Source organism: Oreochromis aureus, linkage group 11 (assembly GCF_013358895.1).
Source record: "Oreochromis aureus strain Israel breed Guangdong linkage group 11, ZZ_aureus, whole genome shotgun sequence".
Classification (NCBI taxonomy): domain Eukaryota; kingdom Metazoa; phylum Chordata; class Actinopteri; order Cichliformes; family Cichlidae; genus Oreochromis; species Oreochromis aureus.
The window spans coordinates 27,416,144-27,429,806 of record NC_052952.1 but is presented as its reverse complement, the minus strand read 5'-3'; positions in this window follow the sequence as shown (position 1 = coordinate 27,429,806).

Here is a 13,663-nt window from a genome sequence, read left to right as displayed (position 1 = left end):
AATTTGGAAGGCTAGTTAGGAATTGGGCAACAGGTTATTTTCCATAAGTGAGAATATCACCCGTTTATTAATTTACCTGCAAACTGCTAATAAGTTGACTTACACTAACAAATATTGCAGTGCAAGTGAAAAGAGACCATGCTAGCAGATTTGTGGATGCTGCTATGCTAACAGGACACATTGTGACCTTGTGAAATTCACAGTTATAATAGTTCATTACATGGTGACCGTGAAGGAAAAAATCCTCTGATGTCAGACTCACAAGTGTGGCTCAGACAGTTATGTTATCTGTGCGGTAGCAATATGAAAGTTTTTCAGGGAGAGGTGTTATCTGCTAAACCCCCACCCTGTCCTAAGATGATCTCATCAAACTGTTAAATCACTTCACTTTTATTACTAGTTCTTAACACTGGCAGTAGTTGTTTTATTCAGGATGATTGATTGTGCTACTCGTTAACTGTTATCAGTAATCCAGCATCTGATTGGATTTAGTCTTTAATCATTATTGTCCTCTTGTAGATGATCTGACTACTTAACACATACATGCAATTACCATGTAATACACGTGATCTGTTGTCTAAGTTGCCTGTAGTGTAGGCTTCAGTTTTTTAAACATTTTCAGAAATATTTACTTTTCAGTGCTTTTTTTTACATCTTGTGTTCCACTTTCCTTATTTATTTGCTGTTTTAGCTGCAGACAGTTTGTGATCAGTTGATACCAAATTAAAAAGCTGATCGATCTGTTGCTTTTCCCCCTCCTCCTGTGTTTTTGTTGCTTGTTCTGCAGCTCAACATGACTCGGCCAGAAAGGTCAAGCGAGAGGGAAAGAGAGCGAGAGATAAAGGAGTGATCTCCACGTTTCACACACACCTGTTTCTCATTCCCAAGCTCATCACTCTCGACGGAGCGGACAGGCCGGTGAGGAAGCACGGTGTAGCAGAGAGCCACTGGAAATATTTTACTGAGAACATAAACAGGCTCCGAAACACAGACGTGCAAAAGGCTCACGTGATTCCACCCAGAGTGTATAAATCATACGCAAAGTCTCCTCTCGTCCAGTCATTTGTGCTGTGCCGGCTTTGCCAAACACTTTACACTTTACATTCAACAGAGCAAAACTCGTCCAGTGAAGCTTCTCTGTAGCTCACAGGGTAAGTGTTAAACTGATGTTTTAAAATAGGAAAATATGCAAATGTGAACCATAAAAATAGCAAAAGGGCTCAACAAAGCCTTAGAAGGTTATATCTTTTAAAACGAGATCAAGAAACTTCGTTATTATAAAGGAAAGACACTTCCAGAATACAAGTTCCAGTTTCTGCAGAGCTAAGCTTGCACAGTACATTTGGGGCACTTTGAGACTGGAGCTGTGGCTTTTGTTTGCCACATCTGGGTGCCGTAACACGATCTGCCGTTCCTGTTCTCTGACCTCTGCCCTCACGGCAACAACTCAAGGAAGCCACACTTCCTGTTGAGCATGGTGCGTGAGGTGGCGCGTGACCCTCAGCCTTGTTTGACGCCATCCTCGCACCCAGGAGTACGTTCACCCCATCTCTCTCCGCTGCTGTGTGGCTGTGGATGGCCGATGCAGCAGGTGGCAAATTCCCAGTACGATTCCTGGTGCCAGTGAGTTATTTAAGACCCTGTTAACTCAAGGCGATAATCCTGCAAAAGCTGTGAAACATCACGTACTGAGAGGGTGACTGAGACAACAGGGTTGCGTCCAGGCTCAAAAAGGAGATGTGAGGTTTCAACTGAGAAAAAGTGGGTTTTATTTTTGGTGGAACTATGTGGAAGTGAGAGAGTCTCTCATCCTCCACCTCTCTGCAAAGGTTCATTTGACAATATCTCAGTCGTACTCATACTTTTTTATTTATTTTTTTACTTTATCCCCCAAAGTCTTGTTCTCTAAAAGCCATTATTCATTTAAAACAGCATTATTATGTACTCAAACATTGTTCATTCAGGACAATTTTAACATTTAACATTTTTATTTTAACTACAACAACCAGAACTACCCGCCAACAGTCTTCTGATTCCGATTCAAAGGTTAATGCATCCTGATTGCTGCACCAGATGTGTCACCACCTATTTTCAGCGAAGCTCATCCAGCTAGAAGAGCTACTGCATGAGAGGAAATAGAAATACTCTTCAGATACGACTACTATATCGAAGGCTATTGTCATAAAAGGATTTATAGTTTCATCTGTAGTTATTTACATTTTGCACAAGTCACAGCAGACCTGAGCCTGATTAACTCTGACACAGCATGGGGGTGGGCTGAAAAGCAGCTTGCAGAGTGCAACAGCTGTGGGCAGACTAAAACAACCTCGGTAGTGTGAAGACGTGAGATTTGTTGATATGGTGCGTAGGGCTGCGTAAGCTGAGCCATGAAGTGGGTTGGTACTGAGATCAGCTGATCTGTGGGCGAAGTTTAACTCCTTAGACTCTCGATATGCTCAATAAATTTCAAATGAGGGAATAAACAAAACTGTTGTAACTCAGGTAGACAGAGTCTCTGTAGGCTTTTAAAACAAGTGAAATGTGTAACGATGGGTAGAAAGCTTTACACTAACACACTAACACTAGTTTGCTGCAGTCAGGGATCCTCTAAAAGCATTGAGTGGTCAGTAAACGATTATAGGAAAGCATTGAGATTACGCTATAGTTTGTAGGTAAAACATAAAACTTCTTAAAACTGAAGCCAATGCAGAAATGGGTTAAATCTGCATCATTTGTAATAGCCAACAAGGTTTAATGGCTGTGGTAGCAAAAATATGTCTGGCTCTATTGCACTTTATAAGAAAACAGGCCTTACTCTGTGAGCTCCGTAGACACGTGCCTGATTAGTTTATGGGCTCACTCAGCAGTTATAATCTTTGTGAATAAAACAGGATGTTCATTGTGTAAATTATTGTCCACACTAGGGTAAAAAAAATATGGTAAAGTAGGATATTTTTTTTCTGTAGCGTCGGTTTCTCGGTCAATTCCACCCTTCGATCATCAAAACAGAGACGGTGATGACCACTGAGCTTCAACAGGACTTCACTAAACTATTAGTAACATCACAGTGGTTATATCTATCTGTGCCTAACTTTAGTTAAATTTCTTTTAATTTAGAGGTGATACTTTATGCTATTTTATATCATGCAGAAGAACAACAATTATATTAAAAAGCCTCTTAAATCAAAATCGTTGTAAAAGACTAAACTACTTCTAAAGGGCTCTTTATGGAAAAAAATCTCAATAACACTGAATACTTTTCAGTGTACACTGGAAAACGTACACTAAATCTATCTTTTGGGACGGTTATATCAGAGGTTGCATTTGGTCAAATCCCCATATATCTGCCTGAAAGAAGTTATAAAAGCACTTTCCCACAAACTTTAATGCTCAAGACTCTTGACGTGTCTGCTTTAGCACACTTTAAAGGATTGATGGACAGAGTCATGCCCAGCTGAAATGTTTTTTTATGCCTTCTTATTTGAATGTACCTCTTTCCTTAAGCCAGCTCTGAACTCGTTTCCTCAGGACCGTCTTTGGAGCTTCTGCTTGCATGTATTATCTAGCAAGAAGGCTTAATTCCCATGAAAAATCAAGGAGGTATTAACAGTGAAGTTGTGAGATTTTTGGGGTGTGTGTACAGCATCACTTCATAGTTAAAAATGGCACATTTGTCTGCCAGATTTGTCTTTATTTACATTTAAAAGGTTTTTTTATGGCCTGCGGGTTAATAAAGGAACATCTGATTGAACCCAACCTTTTAATTTTCATATAGATGCATTTATGGATGCACTTTAACAGTTAAATGGGTCCTCGCAAACATAGAAGCACAAGCTCACTCTCACATAAACAACGTGGGACTGAGGATTAATGACACTTCAAAGGGAGGAAGCTGCTCAGTGGCCAGCTTCCTGTCCTGGCCCATCTTGGCCCATTTGGTGGCATCTCTGTGGGTGACGAGGGCGTCGTGAGCCATGTGGTGGCTATTTGGACAGAGGTGATCTGTCTGATGTGCCTGCTGATGTAGCAGCACTTTGCATTCTGCAGGTTAAGTTAAACAATAAGCGGCACAGGGTTAAAGTTTTGAGAAAGAGCAGATGATTTGGCTTAAATTGTCTAAGACGTAAAAATGTGCATGGGCCAGACATGCATGCTGTGATTAACTTACAGACAGTTATCCACAGTGTATTCCTAAAAAGTACATTTCTTTTGGGGTCTTGCACAGTAATGAACTTAAATATCACCAGACTCTGCAGCTCTGTTCACCTCTAAAGAACTTATTAAGAAGTTTCAGCTGAGCGTCTTTTGCCATGCACAGATTTTAGTCACTATAAGATCTTGCAATCACTGTTTTCCACCCATGAGTGTATTGTCTTAAGACCTGCTGGTTAAGCTAAACATGCTCGGACCGTCGTGTCCTCCTCGTGTTTATTTAACTCTCTGTGCTGACCTTTAGCCCTCTCGCCACCACTCCGCTGCCAGTTACGACGCCTTTTGTTTGGAGTTTACATCTGGTTGGAGGAATACCATGCACAAGCATTGTTCTGTTTTAGTGCTCACAATCTTGCTAACAGAAGACGGACAGCAGTGTAAAAAAAAAAGAGGACAATGTTCACAAAGTCTTAAACATGTCAGAATTGTTGATCGAGTGCTACAGCTGCTTGGTGTACGTGAAGTCTTGTTTTGCTTTAGCTCCAATGTGCCGTTGCTCTGATTGATGTCTGGGTCGTGGCCGAATCCTGGCAAGCCGTGGAGGTCTGCGTTGTGGATCGTAGCCATCTGCTGGCATGGCTGTAGACAGCTCAGAGCTCTATCATATTGTTTACTAAAGAGGGCAGTCATAACACTGCGTTGGAAATTCTTAAGTGTATGATGAGAATGCCAGGGATGGAGAGGGTGCAGTATTCCCTTATATTAAAGCTTATTATTTGTTGTGTCTCATAGGGAGACATTCTCCTGGTATTTCCAGCTGGCTGAGGGACTCATAGCCTTTGGCAGAACGTCCTTCCTGTAGTTGAATGGCTGCACCACAGAAGGAGGTGGCATTATGAAAAGCTGCAGAGAGACTTAGAGGTCAATCAGCCAAAAGGTCTCCACATAAACAGCTCGAACTAACACATTCAAGCTGTCTATGAAAACAAACACTGGAAAGTAAGGGTTTAAGGTTTGCATGCGGGTCAGAGTCTTTAAGCTGCAGCGCTAGAGAGTCTGTCATGGCTGGATGGCAGTGCTGCCACCTGCAATAATACTGAACACTGTAAAAGTCGAGGTATTTGTTGGAACAAGACTGAAAATTAGGACAGTGTGCTGGTTTAAGAGCCCTATAATTCCTGATATTAAAGTGGCACTCTAATCCAAAATCACAACTTTGCCTCAGAAACTTTATAATCCGTAAAGCATTTACAGCAAAACCCTTCTATCCTGAATCCCATGAGATAAATGTAGTGTTAGTAATGTGATATAGAAGCATCTTATCTGTCAAACATATTGAATTTACTCAAACCAAACAGGAACCATCGAGGTAGAAAATCAAGCCAAAGAGGAGGTGCTAAGAAATTATAGTTTCATCGGTAGAAGCTGCTTTTATGTTAAACTGCTAAATGTTACAATGGAAATTAGCATTTTTACAACTTACAAATACAGCTGTCGTCTCTTCATAACAGCTAAACATGGGCTAAATTCACACATTTAGTAACAGGCATGGTGAGTAAAATCCTGGTGTTTTATATGTATCTGTTACATGTATTTGTATTTAGTGCTAATAAGCAGGTATCTTTGTCTGGTTAAACCAGCTAACTTAGCATGCCACCTTCTTGCAACAATATGGTAACTTCGGTTTCATTAAAACACCAACATGGCAGCTGACAAAATGCTAAATTACAGGCTTCAGAACAGGCCTTTACATACCAAAGAGGTACGTCCATCTTTTACATACAGTCCAAGAGTACAGTTAGCATTATGCTAATCATGTCTGCATTTCACAAGTTAAAAACAATCTCTTAAATCAACCACTGTAGGGGACTGATATTAGATAGGCGTGGAATATTACTGCGTTTGTTGCACCTTTAGAAAGTAAATGTGTTCACGTAGCAGCTTTTTAATGTTTCTAAATAATTTTGCCACATTTTCATGTTGTGGTCAACATTTCTTTACAGTGTTGCTTCACTTTGTTGAGTTTTGTAGGCCTTTGTTTAAGCACATTTTTGATAAGGTGCTTTTAGGTTGAGATCTGAGCAACTGCAACACCTTGATTATTTTCTTTTTGCTTGGGATCATTGTCCTGGTGCATGATCCAGAATAGTTTGGTATACAGAGGAGTTCATAGACTTCATGAATGCAGGTGCTCAGGTCCTGTGGCTGCAGAACAAGCCTAAATCATTGCCCCTCCACCACTGTGCTTTGACAGTTGGTATGAATATGTTTGTGCTGGTATGGTATGCTGTGTTTGGTTTTCACTAGATATAGGACTGTGCATTATGACCAAACCTCTCCATCTGGGGCCATCTGTCCAAAGGTGAAGGATTCTTGTGGTTTGCTCTGTTGTAATTTTGCAAACCTAAGCTCTGGTTTTCTTTTGTAAGTCTTTTTCTAATTGTACTTTTGTATTTAACATGCTAGCCCTTTGGGGTGTTTTTTTTTTTTTTTAAGTTTCTCAGATCACTACACATTCTGACCATTGGGGTGAATTTGCTGGAACATCTACTTCTGGGAAGATTGTGGCCTTTTCCAGACCAGCAAACTGCCAGAAATTCTGCTTTGTAGAAGTGGTGACACCTGACAATGATCAGTTTATCAAGTACAGTTGTTCAGCAGCACCTGGCTGCTACTTACCTTCTTCATTCTTATGGAAGTGCACGTTATTTCGAATCCTGTGAAAATGTTTTACTTTATTTCTGGTCTTTCTTTTGCAAATGACTGTATTTGCTGTTTTTTTGTTTGTTTGTTTGTTTTTACAATTTTTTTGTTCATTTTTACCAGTAATAAACAGTCAGGCAAACATATTTCAAAGGTTTTTGTTGCAGATGTAAGATGTCATCAACAGCCACCCAAGGAAAACAAAAATCTGCCATAGAGTTGACACAGAACAGATGCAGATTTCGCTGAAGCTAATCACCTCAGTCTGCACAAATGCAATCTTCTTCTCAAATGAAAACCTATAAACCTGTGTCTATATGCTAAATCTACACCACCAATTAGGAACATTAGGGATTGTGCAACATCTCAAACAGGCCACTTCCACCTTGACTGTACTTCTTCAGCAGATTAACCAGGTTAAAATAAAATGGTTTCCATATGTATTTCTGTTTCTGGTGATATATGGCTCCTCCATGCTTGCTAATGAGCTACACTGAGTGCAGGGTCATCTGGGAAAAGATGGTTTGCAGATTGAGTCCAAATCCCACAGTCAGTGAATAAACTAAACAAAGCCTCACCTACAGAGAGTAATGCTCCAACAACTTTTCTTGTTGTAATTCACCCTTGGATGAAGTCAACTGAAACAGGATGTTGTCTATCTCTCAGTGGTCCAATAGTTCTCTCTGATTTATGCTCATTCAGCAGGAAGACAGAGGTCTCATCATGTGTCCCTTAGCAAAAGGTGTTGAGGAGCATAAGTGGCCCTGTCAAAAGCCCCTATTGTCCCCTTAGGGATGGACATCTGCCCTACCTTTGTGCTTGTTCCTCAACAGGAGACACACTCCTTTTACCATGTAGGGGTTTGAGCCTGTGGTGACATGCGTGGGCTCACTCTTACCTCGTGGAGCGGCTCGGCTCTTTGAACATCAAGGTGGTCGAATGTAGACAAAAAGCTGCTTGTCAACACCTATCTTGTCCCAAAACATGAGACTAAGTGGGCGTACCTTGTAGGGACGTGAGCTGTGACGATGTGGCACAAATTTCCGGCCTCAAGTTTGTTACTGATCCGGCTCACACAAGTAGATCTTTGATGGATTTGATTTAAACTTTAACACATAAGCTGGAGCAGAGCTCTGCATACTCAAATGGTTTTTGATATGAAAGCGAGAAGTAAGCAGAATGATATAATTTGAAACGTGTGGTATAGTTAAACAAGGTTCAAATTTTAATGAGAGAGGGCTTGCAACTGTTTGGATCGGCCATGTGTTCACCAAACGCTGCTCCAGTTAACGAGGGTTGGAGCGCAGCAGCTTGCCGCCAGTCCAGAGGCTTTGCACCCAGGTGCCAAAGCGCTTGTTGTCGTTTTGACGAGGACAGCAACAGGCAACCAGCATCTCTGCCAAGCTTTGGTTATAATTCAACCGGTGCCCAAATGACCGTGAAACCACAAGCCATGGATCAAAGCCAGGGGCATGGATATGGATCTCTTTAATGTTGCAGTCTTCTATTGGTTGATCGTGATTTTAAATGACAGCCATTTATCAAACACACCATCTGAATTTACAGCTTATATGATGTCAGTTCCACTGAGAGAATATATCTGTTTGTTACTAATGAGTCTGTGGCCCCAGGGAAACAAATTTACAGTTGCCTTAAAGATGTGTCCCCACCCTAACAAACGTTTCATGTTAATTTGTTCAACTCAAACATGTGGGTAGAGAGAGGGCAGCTTTTCATGTGTCCCAGTGGGGCTTTCGGCAGAAACTGTGTGCAACCTTGCAAGATCTCACGATGCTCACAGATCTTTGATTCTGCTGTTGGGCAAATTTCATTCTGATGCTGGCCGTCTGTGAGGGCCCGTATTTCACGGCTGTCATTCACAAGAGGTGGTCTTAGTTTGAAAGAGAATGGATTATCCCTGTAATATCAGCCTTAATCAAAATCACATTGTCTACAGAAATTGGCCCGTGGTAAGACTTGGAAGTTTATCCTGAATTTAACTTTGATTAGACCGGGTCTTTGGAGTTGGATGGAGTTGCCCACCATACTCTGCTCTTTGATCTACTAGAGCTCTTGCAGGAAGCTTTAGTACCCCTAATCAGCAGTGCATGGACCAGTCCAAGCTTCCCTGAGGGGTGCAGAGAGAACACTGACCCATAATGTGAGCATTAAGGGGGGAGACTGAAAGGAGAAAACAAGGCCAGATTGGCAGACGCACAGTCTGGCTCCAACCATGGATAACCTCAGGGTACTCCTATGCCTAATGTCACATGGTCATTAAATCAAGGAGCCTCCATTAAAGTGGACACAACTGCTTCTGATGCCAGATCTAACACACTGACACGCTCTATGTGAGCATTACAGGGACCATTGCCCAGTGCACAATTGTTAACAATAAGGGAAGTTTGTCAGTGCTTGAGGGCAGTGATAAATTAACAAAACACTGCTCCTTGACCAGATGCGTAGTATACCATATTGTAAAGATTATCTTGTATAGATTACAGTCCAGTTTTTCTCAGGATGTATATAAAAAGATAGCACAGAAGCTAACTATTAAAAATAATCACAGTTTAAAAAATTAATATATTTAATTTTGAAAGAAAATAAAGTCATAGTAGCCTTTAAACTGTTAGTTGCAAATGGCAGTTTAAACCTGTTTCTCTGCTTTGCACAGTGGCAAACAGTACTTTGCAAAACTCTTGCAGCCAGACTTTCTTGTGAGTTTCTAAAGTGCTCTTGGTAATACCCTTGTTTATTCTGTTCATCTGGACGTGGCGTTTTCAGTGGGTGAAGGTTTCATCACTCATCCAAGTGACTTCTTCAGTCTCAGCTGAATGCAGGTTTCCCCAACCTTATACATTTGCATAGTGACTGAAACTAGCCCACTGACTGTGAGGTCAGTTTCTTTATCATTAATATGCAAATTGTCATGACCATTGATCTATGGCCACGAGTACCATTCACAGAGAGCTGGGGAATGTCTGCAATCATCGCACTGTAAAATGGTGAAAGATGTACCCTTAGGCCACTTTTCGATTCTGAGACGGTCTTGAGTTTATGAAGTTTATGAACTTCTCTGTTCTCCAGGCTTTCTGAAGGTCTTTCTTTCTTTGGACATTGGCTGCTTTTTCACGAATTTTTTGTCCATTGTTTATATGTGACTATTTTTTTTTGTTCAACTACTTAACACTGGCCAGTGAATCATTCATGTGTACAAATGGCACCTAATTTAAGTGATGAACCAGCACTGTTTCTACACATAATAATAGGCAAAGGCCAAATTTAAATAGTATCTTTAGGCACTTTGTTGCCAGCAGCTTGTCACAAAAACATTTCTATAGTTCTACCAAAATAGTTCTGCCTAATATTACACAATTTGGCAGGCATACAATTGTATTTTTGCATCAACAGGGTTTCTCAAAGAGCTATTAGTCAAAAGTGTGCAATATCTTAACATGCTGTGCAAAAAAATTGAGGAAATTGGTACGAGTGGAGGGAAAAAAGAAGTGACAGGCCTGAAAAAAATATCTACAACAGATGAACAGTATCTGAAAACCATGTCCTTAGGAAATAGAAAATCGTCCAGGACCTGAGAGATGCATCTGGCCCTTTAGTTGATGTACATTTTACTGAAGCATCATCAGAAATGGTCTCAGAGGAAGGGCGTATCCATAATTTAAACCAGCTGAGCTTAATCACAACAAATAGTGCTGATGAAGGGTACACCATATAAACTGGCTGGCAAACACATTTTTTTTTTAACTATTATTGTTCATCTTTGAGCAGGGAGAGGTAAGAATTTGGTTCCCACTGGGACTGTGTGTGCTAAAATCCAGGGCTGTCCAGTTTTATGGGGAAACTCAGCAGTGTGTGCTGGCCTATAGCTAAGTCTTAGTTGGAGACCTTTGTGCTTCAAAATAATGTTGAATGAGGCTTGACTTCTGTTTGTGGTCACAGGTTGTTTTCAAAGGTCACATGTCTGCTTTGGTCTGTGTCTTCTGCAGTTTTGGGTTGTTGAACTTTGTTCCATTATAATCCACAGAAGATGCCAGTGCCTTTTAAAACCTTTATACACATTTTTCTTGCGTAACTGTGTGAGTTGCCAGTTCACAAACAACACACTTGATTTGACCTACGTTTGCGTTGACCCCTTTCCCACTCACGTTGATTTGGTTTAAAGCGCTCAAATGTGAAAAAGGAGCTGGACTCACTCTCCAAAACAGACACACAAGTCTAAAAAAAGTTTCTGGTATAGAAGTAGCACCATGTTTCAGATAGAACAACAAGATTACTGTCCTGATATCTCTAATAAGAGATTAGATGTGGCAAAAAAAACACCATTGCAACTCCAAATGTGTTTGTCCTCATGTTATTCTTAACCCTTCTACTCCTTCTTTTATCAGCTGGAGGTTTCTGAGCTGTCTCCAGAGACAAAGCATTACCCACACAGGCTATAAACAGGAAACAGCAGCGCTCTCTGGGTTTGTCTCATTGGAGTAAGACAACCTCATTTCGGAGAATGAGTGACACAACCCAGAACACACAAACCAAAGGTCCTAAGTATCTATTACGTATCAGGCTTTATTTACCTACTTGACACCTTAATCCTCCACTTGTTGACATGGCGAGTGGAAATTTACTCATGAGAGCATTGATCTAGCCTGAAAAAGTAATGGGATTCAGAAAGGAGATGCACGTGGATGGAAGAAATACTTCATTGTTGCACTGAAGGCATGTGAAAGAGAGGAATTCTAGAGGAAATTTTGTGAATGACGATTACTGGAAAATAAGGAATTTATGCTTTTACTTCACTTCCTTGGGAATTTCAGGCAGCATGAGTTTTGTTATCTTTTGACTCTCAGGACAATAACCTGAGTAAAAACAATGTCTATTAATCAGCAGGAAATGTTTCCTTGAAAGGATGCAAGTGTTTAATTTTTGGAAACCTGTGGAAAGTTGCTTCATGGATCACAATAACGTGCTTCGTTTGAATTATTTGTCCATGCCTCTCTTACAAACCCTAAGTCTTCAGCCTCGATCACTTGGACAAACACACGCCCACATACAGATGAGGCTCATCCGAGTGGGAGTCTAACCTGACTGACTTGCAGCTGTGTCAGCAGGAAAACAAAAAAAAGGAGAAAAAAGGAGGCAGGGGACTGAGAAGAGATAAGAAGCGAGTGTTTGTGTTGTCCCGCCCCTTCCTTCAGTCCCTGGTGTTCTACTTGACACATGTTGAATGTGTCTGGTCTGTGTGATTAAATCAAGCCCTCCTCTGTCTTTGTATCTGCACTTTGTTCTCTAATGACTGAGTCGGCATATGCAGGTTAACGCTAATGGAGCTGATGGGAATGATGAAGTGCTCATAACTGACAGACGCCTGTCGGCCTGATTTGAGCCGGACTTTAGGACTGTCAGTCATCGAAAGATTTGAGAATGATGATTCAGAACTCTTCTGATTGACTCTGATAGGTGAAGGGGGAAAGTTTGCTTGAGTGCATTCCTCCAAAAACAAAAAGTAGGACAGCATGTTAAACACGCCGTAAATTTCTACTACTGATATAAAATCGACTTTAGAGATATGCCTGCCCTGCAGTAGACTGGCGTCTGTCTAAGGTTTACCACACCTATTGCTTAATGACAGCTGTTATTAGGTAAGAGTGTGAAGTATGAAGATGTAATCAAAGTTGTTTACATCTTTATAGTTAATGCAAATAAAGCAGCAAATACCAAACATGCAGTTCCTCTTGTGGCCCCGTGGTGGCTGTCAGATAATCTGAACCTCTGAGGTGCTGATGATTCTTGAAGTAGCTTTAGAAAGATTATTAAAAGTCCAAGGATTCTTTGCTTTGGTGAGTGAAATTCTAGTATTTTATTAATCTGTGACTTGGCAGAAAATACCAGGTATCTGTGTTACAACCATACAGATTAACCCATTTTAGGTCAAATGTTTATGCAACTACCATAACTCTTGAACCACTGGCACAATTGATAAATTCCAACGGTTTCTAAAAGCAGCAACTTTTTACTTTCACTGAAAAGCATAGCGTCGCTGCTTTCAGGAAGCGTTGGAATTCTTTTAATTGAGTAAATGGTTGACAAGTTGCGAAAGTTTAAAAAAACAAAACTCTTGAGTTTTCCTGTGTTTTTGTAATTTTGTATTATGTTTTATGTTTAAGTCCTCTTTCAGAGTCTTAAGTTGATTCTATAGTAGCTAGGTTATTCTCTTAAGCTTTGATTATGAGATTGCCCCTTGTGTCTTTGCCCTCTGTGTCTGTGTGGCTATGATTATCTTTGTTGTGAGTTCGTGTGTCTTGCTTCCCTCATGTTTCATTCTGTTCCTCCCTGCCTGTAATGTTTTCCACGTTTCCCCCGTCATGTCTGTCTGCGCCTCTGTGCATGTGTTCCCATTACTTCCTGTTTTACTTTGGTAGTCTCCTGTCTGTGTGCACCATGTTTTGCTTTGCTTCTCTTACTTTGAAGGTACCTTGTCTCATGTGTTATGTTTAGCTTTGCGTCCTCTGTCTCGTTGTGTGTAATTTGCCCCAGCTGCGTTCCCCATGAGTTTCCTGTTCCTTCGTGTTTCCCTGTGTATTTAAGCCTTTTGTTTTCTTCTGTCCAGCGTCGTGATCTCCCTCCTGGCTGTGTGTCTCTCTCCCTGTGTTTCCCCGTGTATTCAGATTCTTAAGTTTTTCCTGTTTAGTTTAGCATCACCTTTTCCCAACAAATAAAGCTGTGTGTTTGAGTTCACATCCCGCCTTTGAGTCTGCATTTAGGTCCTAATGCCTGCCTCCACTACACAGCCGAC